The following is a 15,996-nucleotide window of genomic DNA, read 5'->3' as shown; positions in this document are numbered from 1 at the left end:
AAGCTACTAGTATCTCGATTTTTAATATATATTTGGACATTAGGCAAGTGACCACCAGTGGAACTACTAACTCAGTGTGCCAACTCTAAGCTCACCTTTGTCTGAACCTCTATATGTCCCCACATTCAAAAATGTTATTTTCAAAAAAAGTCATGCCTCCTACTCATCCGAACTTTACCAAGATTCAGTGTCCTAGGGTACAACTTTAAAATAATAACAAATTAGAAATTTGAAATTGTATGCCTCATCAGTTTTCTATTTATTGTCCCTCACATCCAAATATAGCTTTATGATACTGAATCAGGATCCTGTAAGCATTCCTCCTTTGCCAGCTAGTTGAAGGTTAAGCTTCATCAATAAAGGACACTTGAGTGATGGTGAGGTGCTTGATGCAAGAAGGTGCAGCCCTTCCAAGATTCAAACTTTTTGTTATTCAGTAATGTGTATCATTAATATTGGAGTTTAAGAATATGAATGTTAAAGAATATATTTAAGAATACTAAAGAATATACTTAAAGAATGTAAGAGGAAAACTTCTAATAGCACATTTGTTTTACCTTTTATTAAATATTGCATTCTGCATAGAAATTAATTCAGAAAACTCCTACATAAACCATTTAGATAAGAGTCTTTTATAATCACTGAAAGAAATAGCAAGACTGTTGACTGTCACCTTTTAAAAGGGTGTATACCATTCATCTCTTAGGTATACCATTTATTATTTTGTTTCCTGCAAACTCAAAGCATCTAGGAGTGACATTACAAAAATAACAACAACAAAAAAAAGCAGTGTTGGCTAATTTGTCAGCATATGGAAGTTAAATTTCTTACAGACACAAAACTTCTGTGTAAATGTAAATCACTTGGCCATTCTAGCTCTATTATCAAATGTATAGTTTCCCAGAGACAAACATTGCTTTGGCATTTGTCTGGTTTTGGAAAGTTGGTTGTCTTTTCTCTTCATGCCTCTTTCTCTCCTTTATTTCATTTATTTTTAATTAAAAAACAAAGAGACAGGAGTTACCTATATTTCATTGATTAAGGTTAAATTTTGTTTGTATTTGTACCTTAGTTCCACACTTTTTTCTTTCTGGAAACTTATATGATAATTTTATGCTTGAAAACAAAGGATTACATGGATATTCTGAACTCCCAAAAAGAGAATCTCATGACTAAGCCAATTTCACATTTCTAATTAGCATACTTGCTTTTATTGAGTTTTCTGAAATTTAACTAAACATAAAATTTAAAAAAAAAATCTCTAGGCTAGTGTATACACAGCACTAACTAAAGAGAGGAAAACTAGAATTACAGTAATAACAAAACTAATTGAATTTCATAAAGAATTACATGCAGGTTGTTAGACTATAATATTAAAATCATAATTGCCTTTTAACTATAGGAAAACTCTAGTTCATTAGAAAGACTACATAAATCTACGCTTCTACTTTTATGTTCAAATACACTGAATAGAGTTCCCATACAATCAAATACGTGGACAATACTATTGAGCATGAATCTTCTCTTTCTTATATCGTTCCCCAATTTTTATGTTCATTTGAGCTAGTATATTTAAAAAGTTTCCTTTGGAGTCATCAGAATATGTCTCAAGATTTCAAATCCTGCAATGTGAAATAGGGACTTAATGCACTATTTTTATTTTATTATTAACAAATGACAAGCAAGAGATGTGTTACTAAAGTAATAGAGAAGATCACTAGGAAAATAATCAGTTGTGTCCACATACATTACCATAATGCTTTCCAAATTGTTACATAAATCTAATGCCTGTTATGCAAATTGAAAAATGAGATGCAAGTTCCAAATGGAAAGCCATACTTTCTCCATTGTGCGAATAGCTTCTTATAAGGATTGGAGGTTCTACTGACTTTTTGTGGAATCTCAGCCAGGCCTGAAGTGGTAAGATCAACCTTTTCTTCTGTAAGGTTTTGCACAACTGACTCCAGAGAAAACACAACAACACCATCCTCATCAGAGCTCTGGACAAATTCTTCCATTTCCCACAGAGAAAAAACTTTCTTCATTATAAAGATGCAATGCCACATAGCATAATATAGTTTACGTATACCTCTAAAATAAAATTTTGAAGTTGACATATATATAGTTATATCATCCCTATATTCTAAGGTGTATTTTAGAATAGAAATGATCAAGTTTGTGGTAGAAACATATGGCTTCAGTACATAATAATTATTTACTAGAAAAAGCACACAACCAAATAATTATACAGAACATTTAAGTTAGAAATGTGCAGCTCATTTAATATTTGGTAGATATCAAATTCTAAAAACATAATGGTTTGCAAACTCATAAAACTATTTCAACAATATCAAGTGTCAATTTATTGGCATTTTGTGATGTCAACAAAATAATAAAATTTTAAAAACCCAACATCAATTCCCCCACAAAAGTACAACTAGTAGCTATCCAAATACACAAATGCCACTCTGAATTCACCAGATCTCAAGAGAGAAGGAGAAAACCCCAAGACTCACGGGACATGAAAAACTTACGATTGGTAAGATGAATAATTATTTTGGACGGTACCACCCACCTTCCACACACCAAAATGATACCACTGTGAGATAACTTCCTTTACCTGCAGTTACTGAAATGGGAGGAGGGAATTTCAAGTGAACATATCATATTCCATGCATAATGATATGTATATCTGGTCAAGAAAAACAAAACTACGTCTCACACACACACACACACACACACACACATTCTATGTTCCAAAGAAGCTGAGATTATAGGAGTGGGCCACCACACCCAGCTACTTTTTGTATTTTTAGTAGAGTTTCACCATGTTGGCCAGGCTGGTGTTGAACTCATAACCTCAAGTGATCCTCCCGCCTTGGCCTCCCAAAGTGCTGAAATTACAGGCATGATCCACCATGTCTGGCCCTATCTAACCCTATTCTTGAAAGGTTTTCCCATTCTCATTAAGGAAAATGATAGTGCCATTAGGAAGGCAAAGAGAGTAGGTGGAGAAGGAGAACAAGAAAAAGAATGACTAGTAGTACACTCATGATAATTACTAATAATAGCTCTTATTAGCTTGAAGAAAGAAGATTTGAATCCAAGACAATAGTTGTGAAACTGTTCTCTAATTCTTTATTACATAAATCAATTGTTACTTTACCCCTAATTGCTTGCTTTTCAATTGAATATGAGTTTCTCTTAAAATTTCTGTATATTTTAAAATAATAAGATATTTGGCAAAATGTACCAAGTGTTTTAAAAATGCATTGGAGTCATAATATGTTATATAAAAGCATGCAGAGAAAACAATAAATCAAGATGTATATATTCAATATTTGTGGAAGATATTCATAATATAAGCATTGGAAGTAATCCAAACATCTTAAATTAAGGAATACTTATACTCTGTGCATGTCATATCATCACAATCATTTTATCAAACAAATATTATTATTTAATTACACTGGCACCCATAATACAAGTTTAGTTGGAAACTGAGGATCTAAATGATAAATATAACAAAATGTCAACTTATTTAAAGATGAAAAGGTACATACAATAATATTACAATTTTCTTAATAAATGTCACATATGTACATTATATTATATAAATAAAATAAAAGCCATAATGAAAATATACTGTTTTTACACTGGTAACGCCTCTGGGACAGAAATTATAGGAGCATTTTATTTTCTTTTTAAAACTTTTCATATGTTTATAAAATTACTTGCATTGATCTTTTTTCTTGAAATGAGGTCTTGCTCTGTCACCCATATGGTAGTGCGGTGGCACGATCTTGGCTCGCTGCAACTTCCACCTCCCAGGTTCAACAGATTCTCCTGCCTTAGCCTCCCGAGTATCTGGGATTACAGGAACTCACCACCACAGCTGGCTATTTTTTTTTTTTTTTGTATTTTTAGTAGAGATGGGTTTTCACCATATTGGCTAGGCTGGTCTTGAAATCCTGACCTCAGGTGATCCACCCACCTCAGCCTCCCAAAGTGCTGGGATTACAGGTGTTAGCCACCATGCCCGGCTCTTGCATTGATATTGTATCGCTTTTGCAAAGTTTTCACAGAATGGGAAAAAAATAGCCCTCATCAGTGATGAATCTGTAAACAGAGGATATATTATTTTAACACTGGGTAGATGAAGGCGGCTCTGGGCATCAGGCCAGTGAGACAAAACACTGAACACAAGTTATGTTAAATGTGGCTACAAGTTACTGCAATTACATACAATACCTGAATATCCCATGTATTACCTGGCATAGTACTACAACGACTCACATGTTGACACTGAGGTCTTAAGATTAAAAATCATATTTTAAAAAATACTCAGCAGTTTGTGGTCTGCACAGTCAATATTTTCTTTCTTCATTTGTAAGGAACACTTAAGAAAAAGTTTTACCCCAATCATTACATTTGAAAACATTTAAATTTAAAAACTGGCATAGACTGGGAACCACAAGTCAGAATAATTGTCAATCAATTCCAGGCAAGCACATCTTCACCAAGAGTTTTATATAATGTGAGAAAGCTACTCAAGACAGTGCCCGGAACTCCTCTGGAGAAAGGCCTGGAGGCCTCTCCCACTATGGTGCAAGCACTCCCTGTGAGACATAGCAAAGTGATGATGAGAATTCCTCACACCCAGTTGCAAATAGCACATCAATTTAACAGTGTGATTTCAGGGCGAAAGGTGTCCTACCTAAACCTTAACCTGAGAAATATGATCATTTAACTATGTAACCATATACTGTATAATTCTGTATTATGAATGGGAGTCTCTGGCCCATTTCACAGAAATTCCAACTACAATACCAAAGACCTGAATGTCAGTGATTCTTAATCACCAGCTTTTAATAACGATTTTTTTTTGGTAAAAAGACTGGAAATTTCTGACAAACTTTAAGTGAAATATGAGGGATATAGTCCAATATGAAATTTGATGGGGTGTGTAAACAAGAAATTCAATGTAAAAATGGGTAATCATTATAAAAGATGACAAAAGTTATTGATGCTTAAGAAAACAAAAATGAGGTCAATAAATCATTATCCTAGAAAATATTTGCAACCTATAAAAACCTGAGAAACCTATTCCTGAAGAAGTATAATGTAAAATAATCTTTTCAAATAAACTTAAATATACCATTTGAAACTGAAGTTCTACATCTAGAAATCTGTCATGCAGAAATCCTTGCACATAAGCACGTGTATGAACAGGATGTTTCCTCCAGAGCTTAAATGGCTGTAAGTCAATATCTTCAAGGTATTTCTGGGATAGTATTTATTTCCTCTATGTGGGGCCCATTTGGGAACATCTATTTCATATTTAAACATCTATAAATAAAGATATTGAAATGTTTTTAAAAATATTAGCAGTTATAGAAATCTGAATTCACAAAATTTTAGTGATTTTTCTGATTTGTATGTCAATATACAATAAATATTACAGTAACTTAGTGACTGCTGCTGCCTACTTCAACAGGTTATATATGTGGTGATTTTGAGATATAATTCAAATACTTTGACAATACTTCTGTCAAGTCATATTGTTTTTCTTTGAACTTTGGCAAACCTTGTGGCTGTTTCAACAAAGAGAATTCAGTAGAAGTGATATAGCTTAACTTTCAAGGCTCTCTTAGAAAAGCATACATTCCTTCTTTGTCTCTTTGTCTTGTCTCTGTCTCTTTTCTACTTCTCCATCTCCATCTCTTTCTATCTTGCTACTACCCATACCTCCTCAACTAAATGTAAAGCTTGGTGCCATATCTGAAGTCCCTACGATAATAACATTTTGTGGAAAGACAAAACAAACGATATACATATATGTCATATAGACTAAGAAATCCTGATAGTTTTAGAAACTATGTGGAAAAAACACATACTTGTTCTAAGCCAACACCTAAACTGTAAGAGATAATTAAATAGTCTTAGTTTTATGGCTTAAATTTAAGGGCAATTTGTTATTCTGTGGTACCAATATTTCTATATATTTTACATTTGTAATAAATTACAATTAATATATAGCTACATAAATGGGAAAATGTAGATGTTATATTTTAAAACTAACTGTAACCCAGATAGAAGAGTCAGCATAACATGGTGGTTAAGTGTTTCCACTTTCGACCCAAAGATGGCTTGATTCAAGTCACTGCCAAATCCCACTACAAAATGATGTGGGATTGGGCACATTAATCAACCTTTCAATGCCTCAGCTCCCTCATCAATGAAATGATAAGGATTATAACGACATTATCAACCTCATGGAGTTAAGAGAATAAATTCATTAATATGGCAAAGCGCCAAATACAGTGGCATATATAGCAAAATATAATGTAAACTAATTATCATAATTATTAAACAGAAAAATTTCCACAATAATGTTATTGTTCAAATAATTGTATGAATTTATTTTTAAACATGACACGTTTCTAATATAAATTTTTTAAAACAGCATTTACTATTTCAAATATGTGGAAATTAAATTTATCACATCAACCAAGTGCTGGCAAACAATGGCCTCTGGGCCAAATCTGGTCAAATCTAACCATCTTTCTTTTTCAATTAAGACAGAAATTATAAACATAAAAATCACCACGTTAAACACTTAATTTTTGCAATCTGTTGGCATTTAATACATTTGCAATGCTGTGCCACTATCACCAGTATCTACATTTACAGCATTTTCTTTATTACAAAAGGAAACTCTAAATCCATTAGACAGTCATGTCACATTCCTTATTCTCCATCTTCTGCAGCTTGACATTATGTATTTTCATCATTCTATAGCCCATTAGGTAATGCAAAGCATATAAAATAAAATAGAATGAAATAAAATATAAAGAAGTTTCTAACATCAACCAAGAGTGTTGCTTCTTTATTTCATATATTGCATTTGTTCATAATTAACAAGTATCTGATTTATAGAAATTCTACTTTAATTACCTAATGACTATTTTCTCAAATATACACAGAAGTGTTGTGATATATACTGTTGTAGTTTCCTTCTCATTTGGTATTGAAGTATCTTTCTTGAGACTGGCCATAAGCCAAGATAGCCACTCCTTAGGAGAGTTCTGACCAGAAGAGAGGAGAAGTGGGTTCAGGTTTATGTGTAAGGTAAGACACATTGAGGAAGTAAAACCAAAATGCATCAAATAAAATAAATTTGTTCCAGGTCCAAGGGGATTGGATTGATGATAGAAAACTAACAAGACATTCATAGGAAGGAGGAAATTCAACAAGTGGTGTGAAAATGAGAGGCAGAAAGCCTATGAAGCCATTCCTTTATTAAGTTCTGTGAGTGTTAACCCTTAGATTTTATGAAGGAGTTTTAGAATGGCTAATTTAAAGAACATGTAATTATAAATTTAAAAAATATGCAAAGGGAGGAGACTAATTATATAACTCTCATGTTGACAACAGGTTATATCATGATCATCAGTTATAAAGTGTGCTTGGTTTTGGGGTCATTGGAACAAGAAACAAATGCACTATATCACAAACAACACATGAGAAAGAAAAGAACAACTGCTAACACTAGGTGTTAAACAACTTACTTCAGGCCTAAAATTGGATGCTGAGGTAGCAACTATGTTAAGCAAATTTATCACAAGAAGGAACAAAAAATGTTAGGAGAAAACACTGATGTAGCTCCTTCCTGATTGATAGTGTGAGAAATGCTATGAACCCGTGAACCAGCTCCCCAGTATAAGAATAACTAGTAAAAAATTATTGTCAAAATACAACTATTTGAAAATACTAGGAATTATCCTCACCATATGTGGAAAAAAAATTCAAAAACTTCTGCTAAGTCTTGGTAAAACAGTAAGAGCCTGTGGCATTTAAACAATAACCTTATTTTTCTTTGCTCACCCTCCTAATTCAGTGTGACTAAATCTCCATTCCAGATAGGTGCAGACAAAGACGATAGGGCTTCAACTCCACAAAACTCCAACAAGAGGGAGATGTATCTTCTGTAGAGAGGAAATCATCCTTAATTTTTCCACTCACACCCAATCGATGTGTTATAGAGGGTAAATTCTAGGCTAGTTAAGATAAAAGGGCTATCTGTTCTATCCAAACACAGTCGTAAGCAAAAGTTTTACTTAGGAATGGCATACTGAGAATTCTGAGTACCAAATAATTATAGCCCAAACTTATTTATAGGATGGTGGTTCCATGATGGAAGATGCAAACTAAACGTAAAGGCTATTACTTTTCTGTTTGAGCACAGATGTCACTCAGAGAGAAGTGTTCCATTGTCCCTGCCCCCCAGTTCTAGCACCAATGGGAGATTTTGCCCAAGGAAGGAGTCAGACCATTCAAAAGAGTGTTGTAAAGCACTTGCAAGGGTAATTTACTTTACTTGAATCAATATGCAGAAGTTCAAGCCTAAGAGTACTTTCAAAATATGGAAAGTTTTGTTGGTAGGCAGCTATTAATATAAAGAACATAGCTTTATGAAAGATGCAAACTAGCTGATTATACAAAACTAGAGAGAGACAGACAGATAAAAAGAGTCTTTCTGAATCCAAACCAACCCATAGTTTTGTGAAAACTGTATTGGGGTAAAAATAAAAACAAATGGTAACCTGAATGCAAAAAAAGGAGAGATTCAGAAATGGTAAGTAAAAAGAAATTGTGACCAATGATATAAACAAATATCTGCTTTCTAATTATTTTTTGCTTCTGAAAAGACATAAAATTATCTAAAGTAATAACAATGTAGTGTGAGGTTTGTAACACATGTAAATGTAATATAACAATAGTCGCACAAATTACAAGAGGGAATGGAGTTATGTGTAGGTAATATTTTTATATAGGAAGTAAGTACGAGTTTAAAGTTTATTCTAATAATTTAATGTGTATATATGGCAAGTCCTCAATTACTCACAAAGTAAATAGCAGAAAAAATATAAAAATTATTAAAGAGATGGAAATGTTACATTAACAACATAAATTAATGTAAAAGAAGAACATAAAAATTTAATGTATTAAAAAAGACAAACAACACATAAATACAGCTGTATGAGCAATACAAAATATAAATTAATTAAAAAATCCTATTACAAGTTGAATATTACAGATGAGATTTTTAAAAATTCCAAGTATATGCTACCTAGAGAGACACTGTATAAACTTACAGATGTAAACAGTTAGAAATAAAATGATGTAAAAGTATATGCAATGCAAATAGCAACAAAAATAAATGAGTGGCTATAGTAATTTCAGACATTAAAAATTCTTGTTCAATGTTATTAAAGATAAAGAGGAATATTTTCTATTATAAAAATGTCAACTCATTATGAATATACAAAAATCATAAAAACATATGCACCCATCATCAAAACCTCATATACATAAAGCAAAAACAGATAAAAAGAGAAATAGACATTTTAATAATGATGCACACACACCTCATTCCTTCATTCTTTTTTTTTTTTTAACTAGGATTACAGGCATGAGCCACTGTGCTCAGTCTGCATTTGTTTTTATTTTATTATATTTTTTGTAGAGACAGAGTTTTCCAGTGCTCCACAGATTGGTCTGGAACCCCTGAGCTCAAGCTATCCACCAGTCTCGGATTCTCAAAGTGCTGGGAGTACAAGCATGAGCCACGCACGTGACCAATCCTCTTAATTTAAAATAAAGTATGACTTTAATTTAGTCAATAATGTATTAAGCTTGGAGGAAAGTGATCTGGCCGTTCCTTAAGTTCTTCTCCTGCTGCCTAAGAGGTAAGATGGGCGTATCCTAGAGCATCCTTGGCCAAGGAAATTGACATGAAGGCTTTTTGGAGGTAGTGTCTTCTAGGGAACATTAAATTTTCTTTTTCTGTTCTTTTTTTTCTTTCTTCTTCTTTTTTTTTTTTCCAAAGTTTAAGTTCTGGGGAACATATGCAGGATGTGCAGCTTTGTTACATAAGTAACAAAGCTGGATTTGGTTTTTAGAAGGGGGACTAGCCTTGGAGAAAAGAGGCAAGAGGAAGTTTGTTTGACAGGCATTAGGACCCAGGAAGCAAGGGTCAGGATAGATAGGACAGATGGGTGATTCTCACTTGGCAGACATAACTTTGAGAGTTATGCTTATAGCTGCAGGGTCAACCAACTTTTTGTCAGGACCCTGGAGCTGAACAGCTTTCCTGTCTGTCGACTCCCAGCTCAGCCCAGAAGTACAGGAAAAGCAGAAGCTTGTTCCCTGCAAACCAACACTCCTGACTCCAAAGAGTTGGGGGTTGTTAGAGAGCTCTTTCCCAGAAAGCCTGACACTCATGCCTTTAGTCTGGCAGCTGAGCTAGTCACTTTTAACTGGCTGACAGGTGCCCAGTGGTTAGCCCCCAAATTCTAAGTAAATAGGACAGAATACCAAGCAAAAGGGGTCTGATGGCACTCACTGTGTGGCAACATCCTGGACGAGCCCCCAATATGTTTCTGGAGTTTCTTCCTGCTAGTGGGTTCGTGGTTTCAATGACTTCAAGAATGAAACTGCGGACCTTCACAGGGAGTGTTACAGCTCTTAAAGGTGGCACGACCCAAAGAGTGAGCAGCAGCAAGATTTATTGTGAAGAGCAAAAGAACAAAGCTTCCACAGCGTGGAAGGGGACTCAAGCGTGTTGCTACTGCTGGCTGGGGTGACCAGGTTTTATTCTCTTATTGGTCCCTCCTACGTTCCATTTCTGTCCTATCAGAGTGCTCTTTTTTCAATCCTCCCTGCGATTGGCTACTTTTAGAATCCTGCTGATTGGTGCATTTTACAGAGCACTGATTTGTTCATTTTACAGAGCACTAATTGCTGCATTTTACAATCTTCTTGCTAGCTACAGAGCGCTAATTGGTGTGTTTTTACAGAGCACTGATTGGTGTATTTTACAATCAGCTTGCTAGCTACAGAGTGCTGATTGGTGCATTTTACAATCCTAGCTACAGAGTGCTGATTAGTATGTTTTACAATCCTCTTGTAAGACAGAAAAGTTATCCAAGTTCCCACTCGACCCAGAAGTCCAGCTGGCTTCATCTCTCAAGTCTAATGTTTTTCCAGTAGATTTCTAAATGTTTTCTCTATATAAAAGCATGGCATATGCCAATAGTTTAACTTTTTTCTTCCCCATATAGATTACTTTATTTCATATTCTTGTCTGTTTGTCTTAACTAGAACCTCTAGTGGGATGTTTATTAGGAATAGAGAGAGTGGATTTAGCCTTTCTACATTAAGTATTACGCTAGCTATGTGTTTTCTTACAGATGTCACTTATCAGGTTTGTGTCAGTCTAGTTTTCCCTCAGCAATTAGAACAGTTAGTTTTCACTAATCCTTAACTATAATTTTTATGAATCTATAAGTTAAGCATTAAAGAACTAGACAAACTTTTACCTGAGTACAAGGACTGGGATGAGAAAACAAACCTATTCAGACCCCACCTTGATTTTCACAACCCCTACAGTCTGAGAGAATAGTAATAGCATTCTTACACATACATCTCATAAGATTAGATGGAGATTGAATAAGTCACTCCTGCTTGTAGGTGCACTCCCACACATAGTCATGGAGCTTAAAATGTATCTAAGCACTAGAAAAACACTTGTAACTTTGAATTGATCTGGTGAGTTACTCCAACCTTTTCCCTGTAACCAATTGCATAAATAAACTCCCCTCTTTCCAACTTTGTTTGCCTCTTGTTACTGGACCATGAGAACAAGCAGGTGGACCTTGCTCTGTCAGGGAACAGTTTGAGGACGTTTCCCTCTATTCCTACTTTATTGAACGTTGTTATGATGAAAGATACTGGATTTCATTAATTTTTTTGTGCATTCATGGAAATGATAATGAATTTCTCATCCTTAATTATAATCATATTGTGTATCACATTAATTGAGAGTGTTACAGGATCTTTGGGGTGTTGCTTTTCTGGTCAGAAACATCTGTGGCCAGTGGCACCTTTGCCCAAGTTCTTGTCATGCAACCAGGAATAATGAGGTACACAGAGAAGTGAGGGGTGAGCAAGACAAAGAGGAGCTTTATGGAGTGTTAGAACAGCTCAGAGGAGACATGCAGTGGTTAGCTCCTCTCTGTAGGCAGGTAGTCCCATCAGTTTTCAGCTCTCAGCAGAGAGGAGGCCCTGGAGAGGGTAGCTCCACATGAGAGAGATGATTTAAGCTATATGGTGTTAGAAACATCTAAGCAGCTAAGCATTCAAGAGGAAGCAGAGCATAAAATTTTAGAAAAGTTGCAGCCTAGTGATGTGATAGAAAAGAAAACTCCATTTTCTGGGCAGAACTTCAATCCTGCTGCAGAAATTTGCATAAATAATGAGGAGCTGAATGTTAATCAACAAGACAATGGGGAAAATGTCTCCAGGGTATGTCAGAGACCTTCATGATAGCCCATCCCATCACAGGCCCAGAGGCCCAGGAGGGAAAAATGATTTTCTAGGCTGGGCCAAGAGACACCCTGCTGTGTGCAGACTAGCAACTTGGTGCCCTGTAATTCAGCTGTTCCAGCCATAGCCAAAAGAGACTAAATTAAAGCTCAGGCCATGGCTTCAGAGTTCGCAAGCCTCAAGCTTTGGCAGTTTCCATGTGGTGTTGACCTCAAGTCAAAACTTGAGGTTTGGGAATCTTTGCCTAGATTTCAGAGAATGTATGGAAATGCCTGGATGTCCAGGCAAAAGTTTGCTGCAGGGGTGGAGCCCTCATGGAGAATTCTACTAGGGCAGTGCAAAAGGAAATTCCATCCTATGAGTGGGCTGGGGCAATGGCTATTTGGTACTCAGTATTCTCTGTGCCATTCTTGAGTTGAATCTCTGAGTTATGACTGTGGCTGAATGAAAGATGTGAGACCCTTCTTAGCCATACATGCCTAGAATTAAGCTTCTGGAGCATATGCCTGAGTCTGTATATATAAAAAATCAGAGAGACACCTTTTCTCAACTGCATACCCTGACACTCAACTGGGAGCTTTGAAGAGTGAGAGCCCTGTGGTCACATCAGCATCTCCCTGGAAGAGAGGAAGTTTCTGTCACTGAAGCAGGATGGTGGGCAAATGAGCATGTTGTGGCTTAAATGCCAAAGACACTTGCTGTTTTAACCACAAATTACTGGATTTTCTTCAGTGAATGTTACTTTATTTATTATATGCCTTTAGGATTATTGCCAGGGACACAAAATGGTTGTTTTAAAAAACAATTTTCACCAGTTATTCGTGCTTCCCTTGAAATTTCTTCCATGGAACTTTTTATGCTACCATTTGAGAATGGTCTATTGCAGAATGTCTTGTAAAGTATCTCTACTTTCTGCATATATTAAAACAATCAATCAAAAAGTAAAAAGTAATATTTTTTCTTTTAACTTTTATTTTATGTTCGGGGTACATGTTTTGTTATGTAGGTAAACTTGTGTCATGGTGGTTTGTTGTACAGATTATTTTGTCACCCAAGTATTAAGTTTAGTACCCAATAGTTATTTTTTCTGCTCCTCTACCTCCTCCAACCCTCCACCATCTGAAAGTCTCCAGTGTCTGTTGTTTTCCTCTATGTGTTCCTATGTCCTAATCGTTTAGCTCCAACTTACAAGTGAGAACATGCAGTATTTGGTTTTCTTTTCCTGCATTAGTTCATTAATTTGCAAAGGATAACGTGCTCCATCTTCCATCCATATTCCCTCTGCAAAAGACATAGTCTTGCGTTTCTTATGGCTTCATAGTGTTCCATGTTGAATGTGTACCACATTTTCTTTACCCAGTCTATCACTGATAAACATTTAGGTTGATTCCATGTCCTTGCTAATTATTAGTGATGTTGAGCATTTTTCATATGCTTGTTGGCTAGGAAATACCATCCTACACATAGAAATGGGCAAAGCTTTTATGATGCAGATGCCAAAAGCAATTGCAACAGAAACAAATGATGACAAATGGGATCTGGTAAAAATAAAGAGCATCCACACAGCAAAAGAAACTATGAACGCTGTAAATATAAAACCTACAGCATGGTGCCAAATGTTCACAAAGTATACCTCTGACAAAGTTCTAACGTCCAGCATCTATAATGAACATAAACAAATTAAAAAAACAAACAAATTTATTAAAATGTGGGCAAAGAACAGGAAAAGTATATTTTTATTTATCAGAAAATTGCAATTTAAGGACTAGAGATAGGAGACAAATCTATGACAAAGTTCAGGTCAAGGCAAAGCTCATAAGAAGTTGGCATTGACCAGGAGTTAGTATTGTCATTATAACAGTGGGTAAGTGGTCAAAAGTATGAAAGCACATGGCCTCAGTTTGAATCCTGAGCTGACATCTACCCATCTTTTTAAAAGGATATTAAAAGACACTTCTCAAAAGAAGATATTTATGCAGCCAACAAATGTATGGAAAAAAGATCAACATCACTGGTCATTAGAGAAATGCAGATCAAAACCACAGTAAGATACCATCTCATGCCAGTTAGAATGGTGACCATTAAAAAGTCAGGAAATAACAGATACTGGAGAGGATGTGGAGAAATAGGAATGCTTTTACACCATTGGTGGGAGTGTAAATTTGTTCAACCATTGTGGAAGACAGTGTGGTGATTCCTCAAGGATCTAGAACAAGAAATATCATTAGACCCAGCAATCCAATTATTGAGTATATACCCAGAAGCTTATAAATCATTCTACTATGAAGACACATGCCCACGTATGCTTATTGTGGCACTGTTCACAACAGCAAAGACTTGGAACCAACCCAAATTTCCATCAATGATAGGTTGAATAAAGCGGCACATATACACCATGGAATACTATGCAGCCATAAAAAAGGCTGAGTTCATGTCATTTGCAGGGACACAGATGAAGCTGGAAACCATCATTCTCAGCAAACTAACACAAGAACAGAAAATAAAACACCGCATGCTCTCACTCATAAGTGGGAGTTGAACATTGAGTACACACAGACACAGGGAGGGGAACATCACACACTGGGGCCTGTCAGGGGGTGGAGGGGTAGGGGAGAAATAGCATTAGGAGAAATACCTAACATAGATGACAGCTTGATGTGTGCAGCAAACCACCGTGGCACATGTATACCTATGTAACAAACCTACACGTTCTGCACATGTATCCCAGGACTTAAAGTATAATTAAAAAAAAAAAAAAAGAATAAATTGTCTCTACAAAAAACTTCTTAAAAAATTAGCCTAGCATTGTGGTGCTCCTGTAGTCCTAGCTACTCAGCAGGCTGAGGTGGGAGGATCCCTAGAGCCTAGGAGACAGAGGTTACTGTAAGCCTCAACGTCATCACTGCATTTCAGCCCGTGCAACAGAGAGAGACATTGTCTCAAAACAAAAGAAAAGGATTACCAAACCCAAACATAAAGCTTTTAGAGGAAAATAGGAGCCATCTGCTTTGATTACTTGGTAGCAGGCAAAGCTTTCTTAGATTACAGAAAAAGCATAAAGGAAAAAATAATAAAATAATAAATTAGACTTCACAAACAAACAAATGACAACAGTGAAAACTCCCACTCACAAGACACTGTAGAAACAATCCAAGTATCCACCAATTGGAGAATGAATAAACAAACGAGGTACAGAATATGCGGTATACTCATATACATCTGTGACACACAACAATGCAGATGAATCCAAAACATGTTAGGCTGAGTGGAAACTAGCCACAAAAGAGTACATACTGAATGCATAATTTCATATATAAGATATTCTAAAACAATCTCCTCTGGGAAGCAAGGGCTGAGTTGGACTGCAAAGAGGCATGAAGGGGCATTTGTGTGGTGATAATAATGTCTTATGTGTTTGGGTTTATAGAGGTGTAAGCATTTGTTGAAACTCAAAAAATGTATAATGAAGATACATGCATTTCACAGTATGTAAATTTTATAACAAAATACTGAAAAATATACTCTAGTCAATTATATATATATGCTGACTATGAGTAAAAAAAAGCACATCTCTTCCTAGATTTTATTGTTAAATTGAATGAAAAA

This window comes from Symphalangus syndactylus, chromosome 10 (assembly GCF_028878055.3).
Source record: "Symphalangus syndactylus isolate Jambi chromosome 10, NHGRI_mSymSyn1-v2.1_pri, whole genome shotgun sequence".
NCBI classification, from domain to species: Eukaryota; Metazoa; Chordata; class Mammalia; order Primates; family Hylobatidae; genus Symphalangus; species Symphalangus syndactylus.
This window is presented reverse-complemented; position numbering follows the sequence as displayed.